The following is a 25,887-nucleotide window of genomic DNA, read 5'->3' as shown; positions in this document are numbered from 1 at the left end:
ATTACAGGCGTGAGCCACCATGCCCAGCCTATGCCCCTCTTTTTAAATATTAATATTATCCTAGAATACAGACTTTCCCTTTACAGCACTTATCACAATTGTAAATAAACATGTAATTGCATCATAGTTGTTTGAGCCTGTCTTCCTACCCAACCTTTTTCTTCATTTTGATTTTCTAATGTTTCAACAATGGTTATATACTTTTTTAATAAAAAGAACTTAGTAGAATAAAAAATGGAATTGTATTAGTCAGCTTTTGCTGTAATGGTGCTGCAATCAATTCCAGAATATCAAAGTCTAAAAACAGTAAGTCTTCATTTCTCTGCCAGTGTCTGTGGGTCACCTGGGTGGCTCTGTTACAGACTGTAGGTCAGGTTCAGATCTTCTCCTATGGAGAGTTAGGCAGAAGGATTCGTTCTTACCTGGGACATGCTGTTCTCATGGCAGGAGACAGGAGCACAAGAGAGACCCGCAGAAACATGCAAAGCCTTTTAAAACCTCTGTCAGAATTGGCATTCACATATGCCCACCCTCTGTCCGTCAAAACAAGTCACACGGCCAAGCCCAAAGACAATGGAGCAAGGATGTATATTCTGCCTCCTGTGAGGCATGGTAAGTCACCTGACAACAGGAAGAAATGTATTATTACAGAGAAGCAGCAAAGATTTGAGTATAATAATCCAATACATCACAATACTAATATTTTCTAATAACTAAGACCAGTTTTGTGCTAGTAGTCCAAGTATAAAAGTCAGAATCACAAACAACATCAAGCTCTAAACACAAGGGCAGAGTCCTTGAACTAAATAACAGCCTTTCAAAAACATATATATCAGTGGAGATAATTAGCAGCAGTGTCCGAATTTAAGAGTAACAACACAGCAAAGAAAAATAAGCTGACTCTATCAATTGTTGTACGTGGCAGACTGTCGCATTAATAGCCCTCAAAGTTTCACACCAGGTTCACATCTCCCTGCAAACCAGTTATTTTCTACTGAAGGCAATTTTTCCATGCAAACTTCATTGGCAATGTTAGAGACCTGTTTGGGTGTTATGGTCTGGGGTGTGTGAAGGTTATGGTCTGAACTGTTACTGGTATCTGAGGGGTAGAAGCCACGGATGCTGTTGAATGTCCTACAGTGCACAGGACAGCCCACAGGACAAAGAATTTTCCAGCCCCAATATCAGGAGTGTTGCTGTTCAGAAACCCTGCTGTAAATATACACCTTCCCACATTCACTCTTGGTTTGCCCATGTTATTTTTTTTGGCCAATGTGGCATTACCAAGTATAATACAAGCAGGGGTGTAAAAAGTGATTGCTCACTGGGGTTTGCTATCTCTGGTTACATTTGGAATCCAGCCACCATGAGAAAAAGCCTGAACTTGTTAAATGCTAGAGACATGGAACTCAGTTGCTCCCACTGCCCCTGTCAGTCACATGAATGAGGCCATCCAGAACCAATTATCGCTTAGCACACCCACCAGCTACCTGCAGCCATGTGAGTGAACCCAGAGAACTGCCCAGATGAGCATAGCCCATATTGACAAACAACAGTATCAGGAGCTAATAAATGATTGTTTTATAAGTCACTGCATTTGGAGGCAGTTTATTATGAAGCAGATATTGTACTTATGGGAATACAGCCTAAGATGCTATGATCAAAGGACTCAGACATACAAGAGTTTAAATAAGAAGTTTTTACATAAAAGTCCAGGACTCCTCAACACAGGTTTTCCATCTCTGAGTTCAAAGTGGCTCCTCCAGCTCCTGCCATCACAACTACATCTCAGTCAGCAGAAAGGGAGAAGACACAATGGATATTCACATAACAATCCTTTTAGGTCAGGACTTGAATGTGCCACATATCATTTTTGTTCATATCCCATTGCCAAAACATAATCACATGGCCACATCTAGCTGCAATAAGGAGCTGAGAAATACTGACTTTAGCTGTGGCAAAATTCTTTGCACTCAGGAAAACAACCTAGTAGAGTAGAAGAAAAGAAGAATGAATTTTGGAAAACAGTTGACTGCTATAGTGATTTAAACTTCTCACAAAAAATTGTTAATTACATGTACATACCAGACGAGGTAATCAGGTGGTAGCCTGGGCTCTCCAGAAAACTGCTTCAATCCTCCATTTCACTTTGCTATGTCACTTTAAAAACCACTTGCACTTGAATCTGTAACACAATTTATATTTTTTAATTGGGAAAAAGTTGATTTCCATCAAAGTAGAAGATAACATGAATTTTCTTAACACAAATATTTTCTTCTAATTTCCACTATGAAACCCAATTATTTTCCCAAGGAAATACTCCCAGTATGTGGACGTTTTTAAAGCAAAAGTAAGCACCCAGGCCATAGCCTTTGGAATGTTTTAGCATCATTTTTCCATTTTTATCATCTCTCACAAATTTTCTCCTGTATTTTCTAATCCACAGAAAATTTTACACACCTGGGTACCAGATCATCGTAGACCCTGGTAAGGGTTTAGCTTTAACAGGGTAATATAACCAACATAACAGAAGACTAGACAAAATGTATGAATGAGTTCACAGAAAAGGAAATATGAATGACCTATAAACCTAGAAACATGTGTGTCCTCCCTCCATTGAAGAAATAGAAATCAAAAACTACATCAAATACCACTTTTCACTTATAGAATTATATGTTTGATAACACATTGTTCGTGAGAATGTAGACAGTTACTCTTATTCACTGCTAATAGGACTATAAATTGTTTAATCCTAGAGAAAAATTATCAGGAACTGTGTAATTTTAAAAATATATATCCCTTTGAGGGGCCGGGCCTGGTGGCTCACACCTGTAATTGCAGCACTTTGGTAGGCCGAGGCGGGCAGATCACGAGGTCAGGAGATTAAGACCATCCTGGCTAACATGGTGAAACCCTGTCTTTACTAAAAAATACAAACATTAGCCGGGCGTGGTGGTGGGCGCCTGTAGTCCCAGCTCCTCAGAAGGCTGAGGCAGGAGAATGGTATGAACCTGGGAGGCGGAGGTTTCAGTGAGCCAAGATCGCGCCACTGCACTCCAGTCTGGGCGACTGAGCAAGACTCCGCCTCAAAAAAAAAAAAAAAAAGAAGAAGTATATACCCTTTGAGTTAATAATTCCATTTCTAGAAATTTATCCTACTAATATATTTATACACATGATGCTTTAAGATTATTTTCTGGGGAGGGATTGCATTGGGAGTTATACCTGATGTAAATGACGAGTTGATGGGTGCTGACGAGTTGATGGGTGCAGCACACCAACATGGCACAAGTATACATATGTAACAAACCTGCACGTTATGTACATGTACCCTAGAACTTAAAGTATAATAATAATAATTAATTAATTAAAAATAAAAAAGAGAAAGATTATTTTCTGAAGCATTGTTTGGCCAAGGGAAAAGAGGGAAAAACCTAACTGTTTATTAGTAGGGGATTTGTTAAACATAGTACATCACACAATGGAATATTATATAGCTATAAAGAAGAATCTATATTAAAATAATTTCTGAAATACTCTTTTAATTTAAAAAGGTATAGAGATATAGAACACTGTGCATAATGCTGCCATTCGTTTAAAAGGAAGAGAATGTTTGAAACTACACAAAATCGTTAGAAGAGCAAACACGTTGACACCAGTGCTTACCTCTTGGGGGAGATGGGAACCAGGCTGACACAGGAGAGAAAAGGAGTGTACATTTTTCAATAAACATATTTTTATACTTTTTTATATTTGAACCATGTGAAGGTATTTTCTCTTCAAAGAAAATTACACAGGGTTTGGTGGTTTTTTTGGTTATTGTTTTTTTGTTTTTGAGTCAGATTCTCGCTCTGTTGCCCAGGCTGGAGTGCAGTGGTATAATCTCAGCTCACTGCAACCTCCACCTCCCAGGCTCAAGTGACTCTCCTGCCTCAGCCTCCTGAGTAGCTGGGACTACAAGAATGTTTCACCATACCTGACCAATTTTTGTATTTTTAGTAGAGAGAGTTTCTCTTTGTTGACCAGACTGGTCTTGAACTCCTGACCTCAAGTGATCTATCTGCCTGCCTCGGCCTCCCAAAGTGCTGGGATTGCAGGCCTGAGCCACCATGCCAGGCCTACACAGGGCTTGTTTTTAAGTAAAAAGTACTATATCTCTTGTTGAAGATACTGTATTTATATTAATGCAACCTAAAATTATATTTATTTTTAATCTTACATCATATTGAGATCTTAGAAAACTAAAGCCTCTATCTCCTTTCTAGATGTACTGCTCTTATATCAAGTCCCTTTATTTGTACTTACTTGATTTTTTTCATCCAAATATAAATCTGTTTTGTTTTGTTTTGTTTTTTTGAGACAGAGTCTCACTCTGTCGCCCAGGCTGGAGTGCAGTGGCACAATCTCAGCTCACTGCAAGCTCCGCCTCCCGGGTTCAAGCCATTCTCCTGCCTCAGCCTCCCGAGTTGCTGGGACTACAGGCGCCCGCCACCTTGCCTGGCTAATTTTTTTGTATTTTTAGTAGAGACGGGGTTTCACCACGTTAGCCAGGATGGTCTCGATCTCCTGACTCCGTGATCCGCTCGCCTCAGCCTCTCAATATAAATCTGTTTTTAAAAAGCTTAAAAACTTTTAAAAAAGTAAGCTACATTACAAAGGAGACCTGCCCCTCCTGTCATTTGCATTTCTTACCGTTTTTAATAAGTAAAATCCAGAATAGCACATACTTCCAACACTTACTTACCAAATAGTGAGATACTAAAATGAATATTCTGGTACTAAGTTAAATTCTGTGGGTGATACAAAGATTTCATATATGTGTAAATGTATATATGTAAATTTTATGTATGTAAATGTATATTATGTGTGTATATATATATGATGTATGTGTGTATACACATACACACATATGCCACAGCTTATATATGATAATCATATGGTTAAAGTTCTTAGATATACTACTTATATTTTTAAACATTTTGAGTGAAATCTCAGTTTGTATTTTCTTAGAAATTTCCAAGTATACAAGGCAGATTTACAAACAGGCAATCTATTTTTAGGGGCTCTCAGCTCTGTCACTCAAAAGAAACAGAACAGTAATTCCTTTCAATAAAAGCTAAGCCATCTTTTCCCTAAAATTAAATGCATTTCACATAGTTATTAAAACTGGTGAATTTGAGAAGTATATATAATTTTACAGCAATGGCAATAATAAAACTGAATTTTCATCAGGTTTTTTAAAGACCACATGCTCATCGCAGAAAACTTGTAAAATACACAGACATACAAAGAAGAAAATTAATGCCACCTGTAACCTCAGGAGTTAAAGATACCCACCGCTAACATTCTAGTTCACCACCAGCCAGTCATCCTAACCAGCTAACATTAACTCCATGTCACACCATCAGCTTTGACTTTTGTCAGTGTTCTAAAGCTGACTGGAGTTCATTCTCACTCACTAAGACTCATCTACTCACGAGACCTTCAGCAACTCAGCTTTACCTCCAGATATTGGTTTAACCCACAAGATCAAGAGAGGCGAGAGATTGATCAAGAGAGGCGAGAGATTCGTCCAGAGTGTGGGAGTGGGGAGGGCAGGTTCCACATCAGAAGGAAGGGCAGCACTTTCCTTCCCCTGCTTGTCCAGCACATTTTGGGATGTGTTGTGTCTGCTCATCCAAGTCTCCTCTGCCTCCCCTTTAGGCCATATCATGGGTGTGGCTCTGAGCTATGAGTTCTGACCAGCACCCAGAAAGGGATGGAAACTCCTGGAATTAGGGGTAGAAGCGCAGAAAACAAAAGAGATAAGTAAAGCAATCTTCTCTACCAACATGCATTTCTTCAAGGCCTAAAGTGGAAAAACACAAGAATCGGTGATAAGGGATGATAGATAATTGATAAAATATGGGGAAATCAGAAACATCATAACTACAGTTAACTTCTATTATCTGAGTATAATAAAACTGTCTGCACCTTAATGTCTGTGAATCCATGATTACTCATCCTCAGTTTCTCCTTCCTCAGCTCCCATGGCACTCTATCACCAAATCCTGTCAATCACATCCCCAAGTTGGCCTTGAAAGTAATGCTTTCTATCTCCACTGCCACCATAATCTTTCACACGAATTTATCTGGTCTCCCTGCTTCCACACCTGCCTCCCACAATCAGTTCTCCTCTGGCTGCTAGGTGGTCTTTGGAAAAAGGAAGACCACGGCATATCAGTTTCATGGTCAAAGCTCATCAAACTTCCCAGTTGCCCAACTTCCGGGCATGCCCCACAAGGTCCCATGATCTGCATGCCGACCTGCAACTTCACCTCACTGCTCCTGCTCTCACCTCCAACTCCAGCTCCCTGATCTTCTTCTAGTTCCTTACACAGGCCAGTCTCTCCCCTCTCGGGGCCTTCCACAAGCTCACCTCTGCCTGGAGGCACCTCCCGTGTATCTGCCACCACTCCCTTCTTATTCTTTTTTTTTTTTTTTTTTTTTTTTTACACCTTTATACCATTTTTATTTTTACTTTTTTTTCTTTTTTTTTTTTGGAGACAGAGTCTCGCTCAGTTGCCCAGGCTCGAGTGCAGTGGCCCCATCTCAGTTCACTGCAAGTTACACCTCCTGGGTTCACGCCATTCTCCTGCCTCAGCCTCCTGAGTAGCTGAGACTACAGGCACTCGCCACCACGCCCAGCTAATTTTTTTGTATTTTTAGTAGAGACGGGGTTTATCGTTTTTATTTTTAATCACATGGTTCTTCTGGCACACCCTTTCAAAAAATGTAAAGTTTCTATTTCACTTAATTGCTGTTTAATTAATATGCAGTTCATAAGTGAGGAGGATAAATATAATAAGTCACAAAAGATAAGTAAACCAAACACTGTTTGTTCGTTCCTTCTGGGCTGTGATTTGAGAATGTGCAGGACAATACACATTTTATAAAGATTCCTTCTTATTCTTTAGGTCTCAGTTTAAACATCACAGAGAGTAACATGGAATCACACCTAGGTGTTAAGAAACACATCAAAATGTTACAGTTCTTTCTCTGGGGAGAGATTCTGGAGGGTTTTTTTTTTTTTTTTTAAATACTAACATGTATTTCCTAAATTAACTACCATAAAACTAGGTTGTTTTCACAATCAGAAACAAACAAACAAACAAACAAACCCTCTGTTAATCATTTTCCTAGCCTGCAGAGTGTTGTTCCAGGCGATGGTCCTAGCACCTCTGTGAAATGAGGTAGAGCAGGCACAGTGCCCCACTGCTGCGGCCCTTCACACGTCTGCCACTCTGTCTTTCTCCAGCAGCAGCCTCTCCCTGTTTCCAGATACTCTTTTATTGCCTCGTGTTACCAAACACACTTTCTCTTTTGTTCAGAATGCACTCAGCCTGCTCCTGCTCCAAGCCTTGACAGGATCCCAGCTCCTCTTTTCAGCTCAGCTCAAAACATCACCTCTAGATGGAGCTTAAGGTCCCAGCAGAATAACTTGCTTTGACCTCCATCTTCCAATGACTCTGGGTTCTTTTCTCTGCAAGAGCACCTTGTTCTTTGCTCTGGGATTCATCCCTGAATAATGACTCTGTTTCCTGGAACAGGAGCAGGACCCAGTCTTCTTCCCCATTGTACCCCCAGGACCCAGGCCAGTGCCCAGCAGAGGGAAAATACTCGACTGCTGTGTATTGAATGAATAAATGATTATACAGGTAAGGAAACTGAGGCACAAAGACTTAACTAACCTGATACATTTGCAACCTGTTCACTCATATTTTCTTTTTAATTTGAGGGATACTTCAACACAAAATAAAGTTATTAAAATAGGAACAGGATCAAATTTAAAATACATTGAAAACATTTCAAGGGCCCAGCTTATAAATGGTGAAGGAGAATATGCAGAGGCTTCCTGACTACAAGCTCAGTGCTTTTCAACTGCACCATGCTTTACCAAAAGTGGGTCTATGGAATCTGTGTTGACTGGCAGGGCTTATCTCTTATTTATTGTTTAGGTGACTTCAATCTTCAGGGTTGAACCAGAATACACTTGGGGCAGCATGTTTTCCCACTAATATTTTGCTACAGACACAACCGTGAAACCTATGGCTTCTGTCCAATGAACCCCCTCAGTCACCACAATTGCACAATGAGGCAAAGGAAATACATAAACAAAATGGCTTGAAACATAGAACACAGACTCAGAAGTTACAGCCACAGAAAGCAGTGAGATACTTTAGCTAGTGTGACCCCTGACTATTGTGAACACGCCGACCAACACATTTATCCAGCGGCCAGTTGGCCCCCAGAAAGCAGCTCACCAACATGACTTGGCAGTACTCCCTGGGGCTACACTCATTCCTGGTGGCACCAGGCAGGGTGCCAGGCATCACCCTCTGCATGCGAGACAGCAGGGCAAGGTGCCCGAGGCTTTGAGACAAAAACATCTGTCGAAGTCACCAAGTTGTTGGTTGCCTGAGTTCACCCCCGCTGGGTGAGTAAACTGCCAGGCCATTTCCAGGATCAGTCCCTGTCCCTGTGAGGGACATTGCAAGCTCCAGAACCCAAGCTGAAGGGTCAGCTGACATGGAAACGAATGCAAAAGCCTCCCCATCACCATCAGCAGGTGGGTAAGGGTTGGCGGCAGAAGCTCAGTCCCTCCTGACTCATGCTAAGATCCTAAACACAAGGCTTGAGCCATTTCTAGATGACAGCAAAGCAACTCGTAGAAATGCAAATTAAAAAAACTTGTCCCATAATCTTTTTTTTTTTTTAACTGTGCCTTTTCAACAAGATGCCAAATAACAGCTTGATGATTTTTTTTCCCCCATAGAAAAGACTGCTTCTGGAAGTGGGTTTTTTCCTTTTTTGTTGTCTTATTTTGTTGGTTTTTTAATAGGCTTAGAACAATTCAGGGACAGAAGGGTCCTTAAGTATCATCCCCTCCAGCCCCCGACCCATGCAGTGGCTGCAGTATTTTCTACTGATTTAGTCACTACTCTGCTTTCTAACAGAGCCATCAAGATACGTAAGAATCAGGCGGAGCAAGTGTTAGCTAAAGCAAGTTAGCTTTAGGAATTTAAAGTTACCGGAAGGAATTTAAAGTTCAGAATCAAATTCCTTACCAATGAACCGTCCAAAGGGATTCCTAATCACTTTGCCATTTGATGCACCATCTTATTTTTAGAATCAGAATGGACACCTACTTCACACGATGCTTATGCTTATATTGTAATCTGTAAAAATAATGTGATTATTTGGAGGGTAATAGCAATATGACCAATTTATTTCCAAAACATCCTATTTGCTAGTCAGCCAATGAATAAATTACACAGTAACTTTTCCTGTGTGGTCTACTTCACATGGGCACATCTACATTTGTTTATTTATTCAATCAAAATACTGAAATTCCCACTATACATTAGGCACCATGCCAGACACTAGATGTATATAATGCTGCATAAGAGACAGAACCTTCCCTCAGGAAACTTAAGAATTTAGTGGGAGATTCTTCATCCATCAAATCTGTACATTCTAAACATGGGGAAGGTATAGAGGCTCCAGGTTCATGATGCATGGAGGTGGTAGAGCAGAAACCATGACCATGCTGGCCTCAAGACAGCCCAACACTAGCCTCAGAGAACTCAGGGGAAGCACTAGTATTTCTAACATATGTCTTTGCTTGTTTTTCTATTTTAAATCACTCACCTCGGATCAGGTTATAAATTCTTGAAGATTAAAATGGATAGCCATCACAATGCAAAAGCAGAGTTTTATGTACTGGGTAATAAGAAGTCATAAAACTCATCACAGGAAGAGTGTCAGAATGCAAATGGCATCCCCCAAATCAAAGACCAAATCTGGATCACAAGGCTGATCCTTTGTAGCTTGCAAAGTTGGCTGCTGCAAATGTATCACCAGAACTGTCTGTGTGACAGTGATGATCACCTAAAACGGAATTTAACCTGGTTAACGTCACTTTTATTTTAATTATCCCCAGCTCGGTATCCTTGGTGTGATCTCTCTATAGGCAAATCTTTTTCCCTTGGTTTTTCAGAACCTGAAATTCAGAACCTATAAATTCAGAACCTATTTTCCAAATGGGCATTTGGCTGTGTGATTTGGCTCACTCACACAACTAAGATGGCAGAAGTATCCTGAACTCTACGTGCAGTCCATGAAGACATTCCATGCGGATGTACTGTTTCACAGGAAGCTAGCTGTTGGGTTAAGAAAACATATAGGCCAAACATACAATGACATCAGGCCTCCTTCCCTGACGCCAGCTGGGTGTTTGATGTGGTGACATTCTAAAGCCATGTGATGCCAGTTTCAGTTGTATGATTCATATCGTTAACCTTTGGAAATGCTGAACATAAATGAATGACCCTAAATTCTACCCAGCTGTACAAGAAACACTATTTGTAAATAGTCTCCTCCCTGTCATCATCCTCTAAATTAAAGAAATCCTTCAGTTAGTTCAGCAATGTAGGCAATTAGATCAATAGTTCATCAAGCAACTACAGTCACAACTTGCAAACTGCTTTAGCTCAGCTCCCCTCTGCTAACAATGGACCTAATCAGCATTTATCCTATAGTATCATTATCCGAAAATATCTGCTTAACAGAAGTGAATCAGAACCAATAGCTTCAAGGATTGGAAGTCAACCAAGTTCCCTTTATGCTAGCACCTCATCACCAAGAAAGAAGACATCTGTCAAATCCATTATGAATTATCGTTTGAATTCTCACACACTCTTCTATCATGCAACTACAGAGAGGGTTTGGAGAGATGGGCCAGTACCATCCTGAAATCATTTGCTGTCCTTTCAAAATGAAATATGAGAAATGCTAGCATAGTTTTAATGCTGTTTAGATTTCCCATGACCTGTGTTCAGAAAAGTCATAAGCAATGGCACTTTTCTTGAAAATCATTTTCTGATAGACTCGTGAAGTATGAATAATTTTGATATCTATGTAAAATGTTAACCTTAGTGCAATAGAAAAATTAATGAGCATGCACCATGCAACATGTAAGAGTGTTCAATGAGTCCTTACAACAGGGGTGGTAGCAGAGGTCAAATATTTACAGCAACACTTCATGGCTTAATTCTTTTATTAACACTTCTAGTCATAATTCCCGAACAAGCAAGACAGTGAGTAATTGACCCAAATTAGATCTTCATTGCATTTTCCCCCACATCTTTCATTCTCAAAAGACCAGTCAGCTTGATTTTTAATTTTTTGGGATATGTCAAATAGACAAGCCTTATATAAAGAATCCATTTTAAGCACATAGTGAATTCCAGATGTGATCAACTACATATCTAAAGAGCCACCTGATGCTGACTATTTCCTCTGTGTCAGCCACTGTGTTTAGTGCTTTATGGACCACATTTCTTAATCTCACACCAGCCCTATTGTTTTATATAATATTGTATGATATATTATTTTAGGTTATTTTTCTATTATTATTCTTGCTTCTTAGATGATGAGACTGAATTATAGAGATTTTCGTTACCTCTCTGCAGTCAGATAGCAAGTAAACAGCAGAGTTGGGGTTGAGATCCAGTTTTTAGTGGCTGTGAAATGTCCAAGCATTCAACCCTTACCTTGTATGAAAGAATTCTTGAGAGCAACTGTATCACCTTCACATTTCTTCCAGTGCAAAGAATACTATTTTACTCTGTTTAACTCATTTCACGTTGGCCAGTGATTGAAGGGTGGTAGAAAGAGGCTGATTGATCATTTGCCAAATGACGCTATAAAAACAGGAAACCTGAGGTGGTGTTGGTGCCATGTAAACTGACCAGAAGAATTTTCTGATAGCTGAGAAACTACTGGGGCAAGAGACAGGTGGCCACTGGTTAACAGGCTTGCTTAAAATTAAACAAAATAAGTCGGGTGCGATGGCTCATGCCTGTAATCTCAGCACTTTGGGAGGCTGAGGCAGGCAGATCACAAGGTCAGGAGTTCGAGACCAGCCTGACCAACATGGTGAAACCCAGTCTCTACTAAAAATACACACACACACAAAAAGTGTGGTGGCGTGTGCCTGTAATCCCAGCTACTCAGGAGGCTGAGGCAGGAGAATCGCTTGAACCCAGGAGGCAGAGGTTGCAGTGAGCCGAGATTGTACCACTGCACTCCAGCCTGGGCAACAGAGTGAGACTCCATTTCAAAAAATAAAATTAAACAATATATTTTACAGTTTTTTTTGTTGTTGTTGTTGAGACAGAATCTCACTTAGTAGCTCAGGCTGGAGTGCAGTGGCCCAATCCTGACTCATTGCAACCCCTGCCTCCCAGGTTCAAGCAATTCTCCTACCTCAGCCCCCTAAGTAGCTGGAATTATAGGTGTGCACCACCATTCCTGGCTAATTTTTGTATTTTTAGTACAGATGGGGTTTTGTTATGTGGCCCAGGCTGGTCTCCAACTCTTGTCCTCAAGTGATCCACCAGCCTCAGCCTCCCAACGTGCTGGGATTACAGGCGTAAGCACCGTGTCGAGCCCAAAATCTTTTAAAGTCACAGTTGTAGCTATGTCCTAATCACAGAGATATTTTCACTATGTTCGATATTTTAGTGTGTTCTGAATTTGATTTCATCACCAGTGGAGATAAACTGTATAGACTACATGAAACTAAATAATCAGCCTGACTGAATTTTTAACAGGTTATCTTTATTTTTTTTTTATAAGAAACAAGATACAAGAGTCCAAAGATTAAAAAAAAAATTAAGAAGTAGGAAAATATGCTGAAGTCAGACACTTGAGTAAAAAGATAGTTAATTTATTTAAAAGAATAGGATCTTAAGAGAGCCTTTTGATGAAGAATCTTTTAGTTGCAGCCACAAAAACACAACCTGAAGTGAATTAACCAAAAAAAAACACCAACAACAACAACAAAAAAGCTTTACTGGCTTATGTAACTATAAAGTCTAGGAGATAAATCTGGCTTGTCAGAAAAATCACACGTTATCTTCAAGAATCTATTCCTCTTGTGTTGACTTCCCTCTCAGACAGATTGTTTCTCTGTGGTAGTCTGGATAATCCTTAGCAACTCCCGGCTTACACCCTATCAGCTTAACATCCATCACAGAAACAAAGCTCCTCTTTCCTAATAGCTTTGGCAAAAGTCTCAGGACAAGCTCCCATTGGCTCACTTAGAGTCACATGTTTATTCCAGATCCACCAATCACCGTGGGAAGGGAAGGAGCTATTGGACTCTAGATCTGGTCAGACAGTCATTTCTGGAATAGTAGGAGAGAGTGGGAGAAAGGGAGTCACTAAAGGAAAATAAGACTCTTATTATAAAAGGAAGGAAGAAATAGGGTTTTGAAGACAAAAACAACAGATTCCTAGGATCGGGGAAAAAACTATTCTAAGGTCCTAATTCAATTTCTGACAGATAGTTTGATTCCTTTGCTAACCTGTACATTGCTTGTCTCTGATGAGTCTTTGCTCATCTCTGATGAGCATCTCACATAGACAATAATCACTAGTTTGCTATTCCTGAGCAAACTTAGGAATAGAGGTGAGGAGAACAGTTCCTTCTCTATCCACTTGCAACTTCTCCACCAGGTCCCTGCAACTCTGCTGTTAGAGTCTAATTCCTTTGGGTATTGAAAACTTATCAGATTTTTAGAATCTTATATTACAATGCAAGAGTCTTCATAAAAAAGCTTGTATCTTAAACCTTTACCAACTGTCAGACACATTAAAACAGGAATGAGAGAATGCTGAAAAGAGCAGCTGAAACTTACTGAGGAGAAAATTTGCTAATCGCAGTTTCACCCAGTGCCAACCCAGGCAACCATCCAGATAGCTGATGGCTAGCAATGATGAATGCATATACGTGTGTGTGTGTGTGTGTGCACGCGCACATGATTTCATCATAACTGTTTTAGTACAAAAGTAAAACATGTTCATTTTAGTAAATAATTAATTAAAAGAATACAAAAATCAGCTGTTCCTCCCCAAACCCATAACCCCAGCCTAATCATAACAAAAACATAGACAAATTCCAATAGTGGGGCATCCTACAAAATACCCGACCAGTACTCCTCAAAACTGTCAACAAAAACAAATGTCTGAGAAACTGTCACAGCCAAGAGGTTCCTAAGGAGACATGATGCTAAATGTAATGTGGTATCCTAGATGGGATCCTGGAACAGGGAAAAAGACATTAAATAGAAACTAAAGAAATTCAAACAAAGTATGAATTTTAGTTAAAAGAAGACATGATGCTAAATGTAATGTGGTATCCTAGATGGGATCCTGGAACAGGGAAAGACATTAAATAGAAACTAAAGAAATTCAAACAAAGTACGAATTTTAGTTAAAAGAAGACATGATGCTAAATGTAATGTGGTATCCTAGATGGGATCCTGGAACAAGGAAAAAGACATTAAATAGAAACTAAAGAAATTCAAACAAAGCATGAATTTTAGTTAATGATATTTCAATATTAGTTTATTAATGTAACAAACGTATTCTACTGATATAGGATGGCAATAATAGGGGAAACTGGATATAGGATATATGGTAACTCTATTACCTCCTCAACTTTCTGTAAATCTACAACCATTCTAAAAAAAATAGTCTATTTAAATTATGTAAAAACAATTGTAATCTCACTATTCAAAGTAAACATGTTAACATATTAGTATCTATATTTCTAAATGTTTTATCTATGTGTACTTTTTTTATAAAAATAAATTGAAATATTTTGGATTATGTTTTACTGCTTTAACAATAAGTTATGAATATTGTCAGTGTCAATAAATTTTTATTTATTTATTTATTTATTTTTAATTTTATTTTTTAATTATTATTATACTTTAAGTTCTAGGGTACATGTGCATAACGTGCAGGTTTGTTACATATGTATACTTGTGCCATGTTGCTGTGCTGCACCCATCAACTCGTCAGCACCCATCAACTCGTCATTTACATCAGGTATAACTCCCAATGCAATCCCTCCCCCCTACCCCCTCCCCATGATAGGCCCGGGTGTGTGATGTTCCCCTTCCCGAGTCCAAGTGATCTCATTGTTCAGTTCCCACCTATGAGTGAGAACATGTGGTGTTTGGTTTTTTGTTCTTGTGATAGTTTGCTAAGAATGATGGTTTCCAGCTGCATCCATGTCCCTACAAAGGACACAAACTCATCCTTTTTTATGGCTGCATAGTATTCCATGGTGTATATGTGCCACATTTTCTTAATCCAGTCTGTCACTGATGGACATTTGGGTTGATTCCAAGTCTTTGCTATTGTGAATAGTGCCGCAGTAAACATACGTGTGCATGTGTCTTTATAGCAGCATGATTTATAATCCTTTGGGTATATACCCAGTAATGGGATGGCTGGGTCTACAACTATATTTTTTCTGAATAAAGTTTTATGGGAACACATGAAATCCATTTGTTTATATATTGTCCACGGTTACTTTTGTTTTTTAAATTTTTAATTTTATATTTCTGTGAGTTCATAGTAGGTATATTTATGTGGTACATGAGATGTTTTGATACAGGCATCCAATGTGTAATAATCACATCATGTAAAATGGGGCTTTCATCCCCTCACATATTTATCCTTTGTGTTATAAACAATCCCATTATACTCTTTTAGTTATTTTTAAATGTACTATTAAATTCTTATTGACTATAGTCACCCTGTTATGCTATCAAATGCTGGGAATTATTCAATCTTTCTACTTTTTTTGTACCCATTAACCATCCCCATCGTGCCCCAACCCCAACCCTCCCACTACCCTTCCCAGCCTCTGGTAACCATCCTTCTGCTCTTTAGTTCCATGAGTTCAATTGTTTTGATTTTTGGATCCCACAAATAAATGAGAATATGCTATGTTTGTCTTTATGTGCCTGGCTTATTTCACTTAGCATAATGACCTCTAGCTTCATCCATCTTGTGCAAATGACAGGATCTCATTCTCTTTTATGGCTGAATAGTACTCCATTGTGTGTATACAGGACATTTTCTTTATCTGTTCATCTTTGATAAACACTTAGGTTGCCTCCAAATTTTGATTCTTGCAAACAGTGCTAAAACAAACATGGGAGTGCAGATATCTCATCAATATACTGATATGCTTTCTTTAGGGTATATGCCCAGCAGTAAGATTGTTGGATCATATGGTAGTTCTATTTTTAGTTTTTTGAGGAACCTCCAAACTGTTCTCCATAGTGGTTGTGCTCATTTAAATTCCCACCAACAGTGGACATGTGTTCCCTTTTCTCCACATCCTCAGCAGCCTTTGTTATTGCTGTCTTTTGGATATAAGCCATTTTAACTGGGGTGAGATAATATCTCATTGTAGTTTTGATTTGCATTTCTCTGATGATCAGTAATGTTGGTTATCTTTTCATATATCTCTTTGCCTTATGTATGTCTTCTTTTGATAAATGTCTCTTCAAATATTTTGTCGGTTTTTAATCAGATTTTTTTTTTCTATAGAGTTGTTTGGGCTCCTTATTTATTCTAGTTATTAATCCCTTGTCAGACGGGTAGTTTGCAAATATTTTCTCCCACTCTGTAGGCTGTCTCTTCACTTTGTTGATTGTTTTCTTTGCTGTGCAGAAGCCTTTTAACTCTATATGACCCCATTTGTCCATTTTTGCCTTGGTTGCCTGTGCTTGTGGGGTGTTACTCAAGAAATCTTTGCCCAGACCAATGTCCTGGAGAGTTTACTTGATGTTTCCTTGTAGTAGTTTCAAAGTTTGGGGTCTTACATTTCAGTCTTCAATCCTTTTTTTTTTTTTTTTTTTTGAGACAGAGTCTCTCTCTGACGCCCAGGCTGGAGTGCAATGGCACGATCTTGGCTCATTGCAACCTCTGCCTCCTGAGTTCAAGTGATTCTCCTGCCTCAGCCTTCCAAGTAGCTGAGATTACAGGTTCCCGCCACCACATCCAGCTAATTTTTGTATTTTTATTAGAGACGGGGTTTCACCACGTTGGCCAGGCTGGTCTCGAGCTCCTGACCTCAGGTGATCCACCTGCCTTGGCCTCCCAGAGTGCTTGGATTACAGGCGTAAGCCACCATGCCTGACCTTTAATCCATTTTGACTTGATTTTTGTATATGGCAAGAGATAGAGATCTAGTTTCATTCTTCTGCATATGGATATCCAGTTTTCCCAGCATTATTTATTGAAGAGACTTTCTTTTCCCCAGTGTACGTTTTTGACACCTTTGTCAAAAATGAGTTCACTGTAGGTGTATGGATTTCTTTCTGGGTTCTCTATTCTGTTTCATCTGTCTACATGTGTGTTTTCATGCCAATACCATGCTATTGTGGTTACTACAGCTCTGTAGTATAATTTGAAGCCAGGTAACGTGATTCCTTCAGTTTTGTTCTTTTCGCTTAGGATAGCTTTTGTTATTATGGGTCTTTTGTGGTTCCATATAAATTTTAGAATTTTTTCTATATCTGTGAAAAATATTATTGGTACTTTGATAAGGATTGTATTGAATCTGTAGATTGCTTTGGGTAGTGTGAACATTTTTACAACATTGATTCTTACAATTCATGAACATGGAGTATCTTTCCATTTTTTAGTGTTTGCATTTCTTTCATTGGTGTTTTATAGTTTTCATTATCGAGACCTTTCACTTCTTTGGTTAAATTAATTCCTAGGTATTTAATTTTATGTGTGACTACTGTAAATGGGATTACTTTTTATTTTTCAGGTTGTTCACTATTGGCATGTAGAAATGCCAAATTTTTGTGTGTTGGTTTTGTATCCTGCAAGCTTGCTGAATTTGTTTATTTGTTCTAATAGCTTTTTGGTGGAGTCTTAGGTTCTCCCAAATGTAAGATCATATTATCTGTAAACAAGGATAATTTGACTTCTTACTTTCCAATTTGGATGCCCTTTATTTCTTTCTCTTGTCTGATTGCTCTAGCTAGGACTTCCAGTACTATGCTGAATAACAGTGGTGAAAGTGGGCATCCTTGTCGTGTTCCAAATCTTAGAGGAAAGGCTTTCAGTTTTTCCCCATTCAGTATTATATTAGCTGTGGGTCTGTCATATATGGCTTTTATAATGTTGAGGTATGTTTCTTCTACACCCAGTTTTTTTAGGGTTTTCACTATGAAGGGGTTAACTTTTATCAAATGCTTTTTCAGCATCAATTGAAATTATCACATGGTTTTTGTCCTTCATTCTGTTAATATGATGTATCATACTGAATGATTTGCATATGTTGAACTATCGTTGCATCCCAAGGATAAATGTCACTTGGTCATGAGGAATGACTTTTTTTTAATGTGTTGTTGGTTTGCTAGTATTTTGTTAAGGATTTTTGCATCAATATTCATCAGAGATATTGGCCTGTAATTTTTTTTTTTTATGTGTCTTTGTCTGGTTTTGGCATCAGGATAATACTGGCCTCACAGCATAAGTTTGGAAGTAGTCCCTCCTCCTCTATTTTTTGAAATAATTTGAGTGGAATTCATATTAGTTCTTTTTAAAACGTGTGATAGAATTCAGCAGTGAAGTCATCAGGTCCTGGACTTTTCTTTACTGGGAGACTTTTTATTACAGCTTTGATCTCATTACTTGTTATTGGTCTGTTCAGGTTTTGGATTTCTTCATGGTTCAGTGTTGGTAGGTTGTATGTGTGTAGGAATTTGTCCATTTCTTCTAAATTTTCCAATTTATTGGCATACAGTTGCTCAGAGTAACCAGTAATGGTCCTTTGAGTTTCTGCAGTATCAGTTGTAATGTCTCCTTTTTCAACTCTGAGTTTATTTATTTGGATCTGCTTATTTTTTTTCTCAGTCTGGCTAAAAATTTACCAATTACGTTTAACTTTTCAAAAACCAACTTTTTGTTTCACTGATCTTTTGTATTATTTTCTTTATTTTAATTTCATTTTTGTCTGATCTTTATTGTTTCTTTTCTTCTACTAATTTTAGCTTTGGTTTGCTCTTGCTTTTCTAATTCTTTGAGATGTATCTTTCTTTTTTAATGAAGTTTTTCTTCTTTTCTAATGTAGGCACTTAGAGCTACAAAGTTCCCTCTTAGTACTCCTTTATACAGCCATATTTCAAGGCAGCATATATATCTACCTCAATTTATTAAGCGGTGCTTTATAGTTAAACATTTAGTTGTTCCTCATTTCCTTTTTTTTCTTTGCTCTGAGGTACGTTTTGATGTTTCAAATTTTCTAACATTAATAAACAATGTTGTTTAGTGTTTCATTTGCCTGTTTTTTTTTTTACAAAATGGGATAATATGTTTTATACTCTGCTTAAGTCACTCACAATACATTATAAACACCTCTCTGCATCAGTGACCACGAACTACAATATAAAGCCAAAACCTTGCCCCTTCTCAACAGCTGCATCCACTAAAAAGCAATACCCAAAAAAGTTTTTTCAAGTTGCGGCTTTGTAAAAACCATGACAGAACATAGAATTACATCATGAATTAAATACAGTTTATTATCAGATGAACTGAATAGGAATTTACATTAAACAACCCACATCCAGAACATTTATTTATTTATTTATTATTTATTTAATATTGAACTCTCTTAACTAGTAAGAGCCCCTCCTTAAGAAGTGTGGCCAAAAGCAAGTTTTCTGTTCTGGTTATCGACCTGGACCTATTTAGGAGGTTATTTGCTGGTCCTTGTTACATCCTATCTGGGCCCAGAAACCACAGTAAACATCATTAGATGGTATCAGGATTTATCTACAAATTGTAGAGAATCCCAGGCCTTTCTGCAATTACTCAAAAGTTGCCTTTTTATTTTTAAGTGCAGAATCTTCATTTCCTTAGTTCTAACCACGTCTATTTTTATTTGCTACTTCCTTGGTTCTAACCACGCTATTTCCTTGGTTCTAAGCATGTCTGTCATTTGCTACTTTATAGATTCTAATTATATAATGAGACAAACTATATGGAGGACTCAGCGTGGCAGATAGCAATTACTCAATAAGAGTTATTGGTTACTATTATCTATATGAATGCTGTAAATACAAGTCTCCTATGAGTCTAGAGAAAGACTACTGTCAAATGTCTCACTGTGGGAGGAGGAAGGGTTTTAAAGCCTCCATTAGCTTTTGGCCAGACAGGATCAATTTCTAATCTGTGTAGTTCCTGAAAGATTTTAACCTTTCCATTGTGTAGTGTTATTTACTTTCTCTATATTTCTCATTCTCACAATAGCCCTCCCTAGCAGCTATAATTACACTTAAGAGGCAACCTTTCTTCTGCTCCACCAGACCCCTTCTATAGAACATTAATCATAATGATATATATGTATATTTTACACATCTGAACAGAAAATTGGATTTCGGACAGACAGACACACAAGGAATATGTGTATGTTACACAAGTCATAGTCTAGCTGTTCCTTCATCATCCCGTTTGTGAACTGGAAATGACAAAGTATTTGCAACATTCCTAATTATGTGACAAATATGAAAATATTTAAATGACAATAATTAAGCTCTGATGAATAAAGAGCTTTCAAAAAGAAGTGCTAAAGTATGTAAACTCACTTATTAAAGTAGTGTTGGTTTTGCTGCTATAGTATTTAGACACCAGAGGGTTTTTTTTTAAATAATTTCAAATTTCATTTTAGATTCAGGGAGTACACACGTAGGTTTGTTACGTGAGTATATTGCATAACGCTGAGGTTTGGCATAAGGATGATCCTGTCACCCAGGTATTGAGCCTAGTACCCAATAGTTAGTTTTTCAACCCATGCCCCTCTTCCTCTCTCTCCACTCTAGTAGCCCCTAGTGGCTATTATTGCCATCTTTATGCCCATGAGTATCTATTGTTTAGCTCCCAGTTAAAAATAAGAACATGCGATATTTGGTTTTCTGTTCCTGCGTTAATTCACTTTGGATATTGGCCTCCAGATGCATCCATATTGCTGCAAAGGACATGATTTTATTTTTCATATGGCTGCATAGTATTATATAATGTGTACCAATTTTTTTAATCCAAGCCTCCACTGGTGGACACCTAGGTTGCTTCCATGTCTATTGTGAATAGTGTTGTGATAAACATATGAGTGAATCTTTTTGATGACATATGAGTGTGTCTTTTTGGTAGAATGATTTATTTTCTTATGTATATATACCCAGTAACAGCATTGCTGGGTCAAATGATAGTTCTGCTTTAAGTTCTTTGAGAAATCTTCAAACTGCTTTCTACATGGCTGAGCTAAAAACATTCCTACCAACGTGTCTGTTACCTTTCCTCTACATCTTTGCCAGCATCTGTTGTTTTTTTGACTTTTCAATAGTAGTCATTCTGACTAGTATAAGATGGTATCTCATTGTGGTTTTTATTTGCATTTCTCTGGTGATTAGTGACATTGAACATCTTTTCACATGTTTCTTGACTTGTATGTCTTATTTTGAGAAGTGTCTGTTTATGTCTTTTGCCCTTTTTTTAATCATACTATAAGTTCTGGTATACATGTGTAGAACGTGCAGGTTTGTTACACAGGTATACACGTGCCATGGTGATTTACTGCACCATCGACCCGTCATCGACATTAGGTATTTCTCCTAATGCTCTCCTTCACCTAGCCCCCCACCCCCCGAGAGGCCCCAGTGTGTGATGTTCCCCTCCCTGTGTCCATGTGTTCTCATTGTTCAACTCCCACTTATGAATGAGAACATGCTGTGTTTGGTTTTCTCTTCCTGTGTTAGTTTGCAGAGAATGATGGTTTACAGCTTCATTCATGTCACTGCAAAGGACATAAACTCATTCTTTTTTTATTGCTGTATAGTATTCCATGATGTATATGTGCCACATTTTCTTTCTCCAGTCTGTCATTTATGGGCATTTGGGTTGGTTCCAAGTCTTTGCTATTGTGAACAGTGCTGCAAAAACATATGTGCACATGTGTCTTCATAGTAGAATGATTTATAATCCTTAGGGTATATACACAGTAATGGGATTGCTGGGACAAATGGTATTTCTGGTTCTAGATCCTTGAGGAATCACCACACTGTCTTTCACAATGGTTGAACTAACTTCTACTCCCACCACAGAGTAAAGCATTCCTATTTCTCCACATCCTCTCCAGCATCTATTCTTTCCTGACTCGTAGATGTGTAGTGCTATTTCTGAGGCCTCTGTTCTGTTCCATTGGTCTATATATCTGTTTTGGTACCAGTACCATGCTGTTTTGGTTACTGTAGCCTCATAGTATAGTTTGAAGTCAGGTAGTGTGATGCCTCCAACTTTGTTCATTTGCTTAGGATTGTCTTGGCTATACGGGCTCTTTTTTGGTTCTACATGAAATTTAAAGTAGTTTTTCTAATTCTGTGAAGAAAGTCAGTGGTAGCTTGATGGGGATAGCATTGCATGTATAAATTACTTTGGGGAGTATGGCCATTTTCACGATATTGATTCTTCCTATCCGTGAGTATGGAATGTTTTTCCATTCGTTTGTGTCATCTCTGATTTCCTTGAGCAGTGGTTTGTAGTCCTCCTTGAAGAGGTCCTTCACATCCCTTGTAAGTTGTATTCCTAGGTATTTTATTCTCTTTGTAGCAATTGTGAATGGGAGTTCACTCATGATCTGGCTCTCTGTTTGCCTATTTTTGGTGTCTAGGAATGGTTGTGATTTTTGCACATTGATTTGGTACCTGGAGACTTTTCTGAAGTTGTTTATCAGGTTAAGGAGATTTTGGGCTGAGATGATGGGGTTTTCTAAATACATAATCATGTCATCTGCAAACAGAGACAACTTGACTTTTGCTCTTCCTATTTGAATACCTTTCTTTCTTTCTCTTGCCTGATTGCCCTGGCAAGAACTTCCAATACTATGTTGATTAGGAGTGCTGAAAGAGGGTATCCTTGCCTTGTGCTGATTTTCAAAAATGCGTCTAGTTTTTGCCCATTCAGTGTGATATTAGCTGTGGGTCTGTCATAAATAGCTCTTATTATCTTGAGATACGTTCAATCAATACCTAGTTTATTGAGAGTTTTTAGGATGAAGGGGTGTTGAATTTTATCATAGGTCTTTTCTGCATCTATTGACATATCATGTGGTTTTTGTCATTGGTTCTGTTTATGTGATGGATTCTGTTTATTGATTTACATATGTTGAATCAGCCTTATATCCCAGGGATGAAGCCAACTTGATTGTGGTGGATAAGCTTTTTAATGTGCTGCTGGATTCAGTTTGCCAGTATTTTATTGAGGATTTTCCATTGATGTACATCAGTGATATAGGCCTGAAATTTTCTTTTTTTGTTACGTCTCTGCCAGGTTTTGGTATCAGGATGATGCTGGCCTCATAAAATGAGTTAGGGAGGATTTCCTCTTTTTCAATTGTTTGGAATAGTTTCAGAAGGAATGGTACCAGCTCCTCTTTGTACCTCTGGTACAATCTGTCTGGAAATCTGTCTGGTCCTGGGCTTTTCTTGGTTGGTAGCCTATTAATTACTGCCTCAGTTTCAGAACTTGTTATTGGTCTATTCAGGGTTTTGACTTCTTCCTGGTTTAGTCTTGGGAGGGCATATGAGTCCAGGAATTTATCCATTTCTTCTAGATTTTCTAGTTTATTTGCATAGAGGTATTTATAGTATTCTCTGAGGGCAGTTTGTATTTGTGTGGGATCAGTGGTGGTATCATTTTTATCATTTTTTATTGTGTCTATTTGATTCTTCTCTCTTTTCTTCTTTACTAGTCTGGCTAGCAGTCTATCTATTTTGTTGATCTTTTCGAAAAACCAGATCCTGGATTCACTGATGTTTTGAAGGGTTTTTAGTGTCTCTATCTCCTTCATTTCTGCTCTGATCTTAGCTATTTCTTGTCTTCTGCTAGCTTTTGAATTTGTTTGGTTTTGCTTTTCTAGTTCTTTCAATTATGGTGTTAGGGTGTTAATTTTAGATCTTTCTTACTTTCTCCTGTGGGCATTTAGTGCTATAAATTTCCCTCTAAGCACTGCTTTAGCTCTGTCCCAGAGATTCTCTCAGGTAGTTCTTGTCTACCCATATACTTGCATAATAGTTTAGCTGGTTATAGAACTTCAGGTTACAAATCATTTTCCCTTAGAATTTTCAAGACATTGCGATGGAATCTAAATTTTTATCACAGGCTACTTATCAATTCAGTAATTTATTCTCTTTGTATTTCTGTCTTCCCAACTACAAACTTTCATGTATATAAGAACAATGGGTGGGTGTGGAAGATGAGATACTTGTGAACAGTCCAGTTAGCAATTGGGCCAAACTCCTTAGGTACATCTGGTCATTCCTACATAAAAAGAACTCATGAAAGGGAACCAAGGAGTCCTAAAATTCTTTACAAAAACTCAACAGCAGAGATCAAGTAATACTGCCTTATCTGCAACATTTGGACAAAAAATACATGGTTTATTGCCAAGAGAACTTCACTTTGTAACAAACACAGCTGATAGTTTGGTCTTCATGCCATCTTCAGAGAGGTATCTTTTCGGCATTGGCTAATGCAGCCTATGATGAGTGGGGGTGACTTGGTTGATGCAGGTTTGTCCTAAATGTCTGTTCTTCCCTTCCTGATACCAATGGGTTAGTCTGGCATAGTCTTCTCAAGGTAATGGCAGAAGTACAAGAGGGGAGAGGAAACACAAGGCTTTTATGGTTTTGCCCAGAATGAGCACAGTATGACTTTGGCCTAATTCTGTTGGCAAAAGCAAGTCCTATGTCCAAACCCAAAGAAGTACATCTTTCGCACATTGTGGGTGCATTTCAGAGTTATGTGAAGAACAATGTAGATACAGGAAGGAGGAAAATATTAGAGCCAATAACACTGTCTATAGAAGATTCTAGTAAACAAACATATTTCTTAAAAATTAATGTGCACAATACATGTTTACAAAAGGGAGATGATTTTCCCTATGAGGCAGTTTCTGGCTCTGTACTTCTAAACAAAATATATCTTCAAAAATAATGAGGAACATTGTTTGTTTGTTTGTTTTTCTGATGTGCCTGGAGTTTGCTGGCAGCATGATATGCTCTGGCTATTTTTTTGTTGTCTGAGAAAAGCACTGACTCTCTTTGAGTGATTTTGATTCAGTTTCTCTCTGAGAAAGGCCAAGGTGTGGTGGAAGAATGTGTGTCGGGTTGGGTTAGGGGAATTAAAACATTTTGCCACTGGAGAAAAATGACAACAAAACTGTATTTAGACTAACTTCCTTGCAGACAGACATGCCTTACCCTCCCTGGAGTCCATGCCTAGATTCTCAGCCTGGCAGGCTGCTACTTGGGAACTTGGGCAAGTCACTTTTTTTCTCTCTCAATTTCTTGTTCTGTAAATGGGAACTAATTGGAGGTGTCCTACTTAACTACAAAGGTGTTGTGAGTAACAAATGACATAGCAAATGGGAGAAGATGATGAAAAACTACAGAATACTGGTCATAAATAGCTGTGGCAGATCGTCTGAAATCTGGGCGGTTAACCAATTTAGCCCATGAGCTTAAGGAGGCTGAAGTTACTCAATGGTTCAAGCTACTTAGGCTTTATCCTCTGGAAAAAGTTGTTGCAATACCCTTAGGGGTTAGTTATTCCCCCTAGGGAAATAGGCTTAGGAGCTAGATGCAGGACGACTTGGATGCTTTTGGAAAGAGAGGTTCGGGGAATCCCTAACCTTGAACAATATGTTTCATCAGGTTTTTTGAGGTTATAGACTATGCTGAGTATCTAAAGAAAGCTATGTCTCTTCCCCTTAGGAGAAAAAAATGCATCTCTGCATATGAATGTATCAATTCAAATATAATTTTAGGATTTGGATGGGGAATGTTCCTCCCAGAATCTCTGCTTTAGAGAAATACTGCCTGGCACTATGGGGGCACTGTCCATGTTTCCTCAGAATGCTTCACCAGGATGACTCCATCTGAGGCTTACAGAAAGGGCTGGGTCTTC

The 25,887-nt window shown here is 38.4% G+C and overlaps 1 long non-coding RNA gene across 1 annotated transcript in view; it reads right to left on the bottom strand.

Moving 5' to 3' along the window:
* Positions 1-1,592: 1,592 nt before the first annotated feature.
* LOC107126552 (uncharacterized) overlaps positions 1,593-25,887 on the bottom strand; it is a 47,233-nt gene continuing 22,938 nt past the window's right edge. Inside the window, exons 3-4 of the long non-coding RNA XR_006693663.3 lie at positions 2,086-2,185; positions 1,593-1,986 (exon numbers count right to left, since the gene is read on the bottom strand). This is a non-coding gene — a long non-coding RNA (uncharacterized lncRNA). The remainder of the gene's footprint in view (positions 1,987-2,085; positions 2,186-25,887) is intronic.

This window comes from Macaca fascicularis, chromosome 17, assembly GCF_037993035.2.
Source record: "Macaca fascicularis isolate 582-1 chromosome 17, T2T-MFA8v1.1".
In the NCBI taxonomy this organism is placed as follows: domain Eukaryota; kingdom Metazoa; phylum Chordata; class Mammalia; order Primates; family Cercopithecidae; genus Macaca; species Macaca fascicularis.
This window is presented reverse-complemented; position numbering and strand designations above follow the sequence as displayed.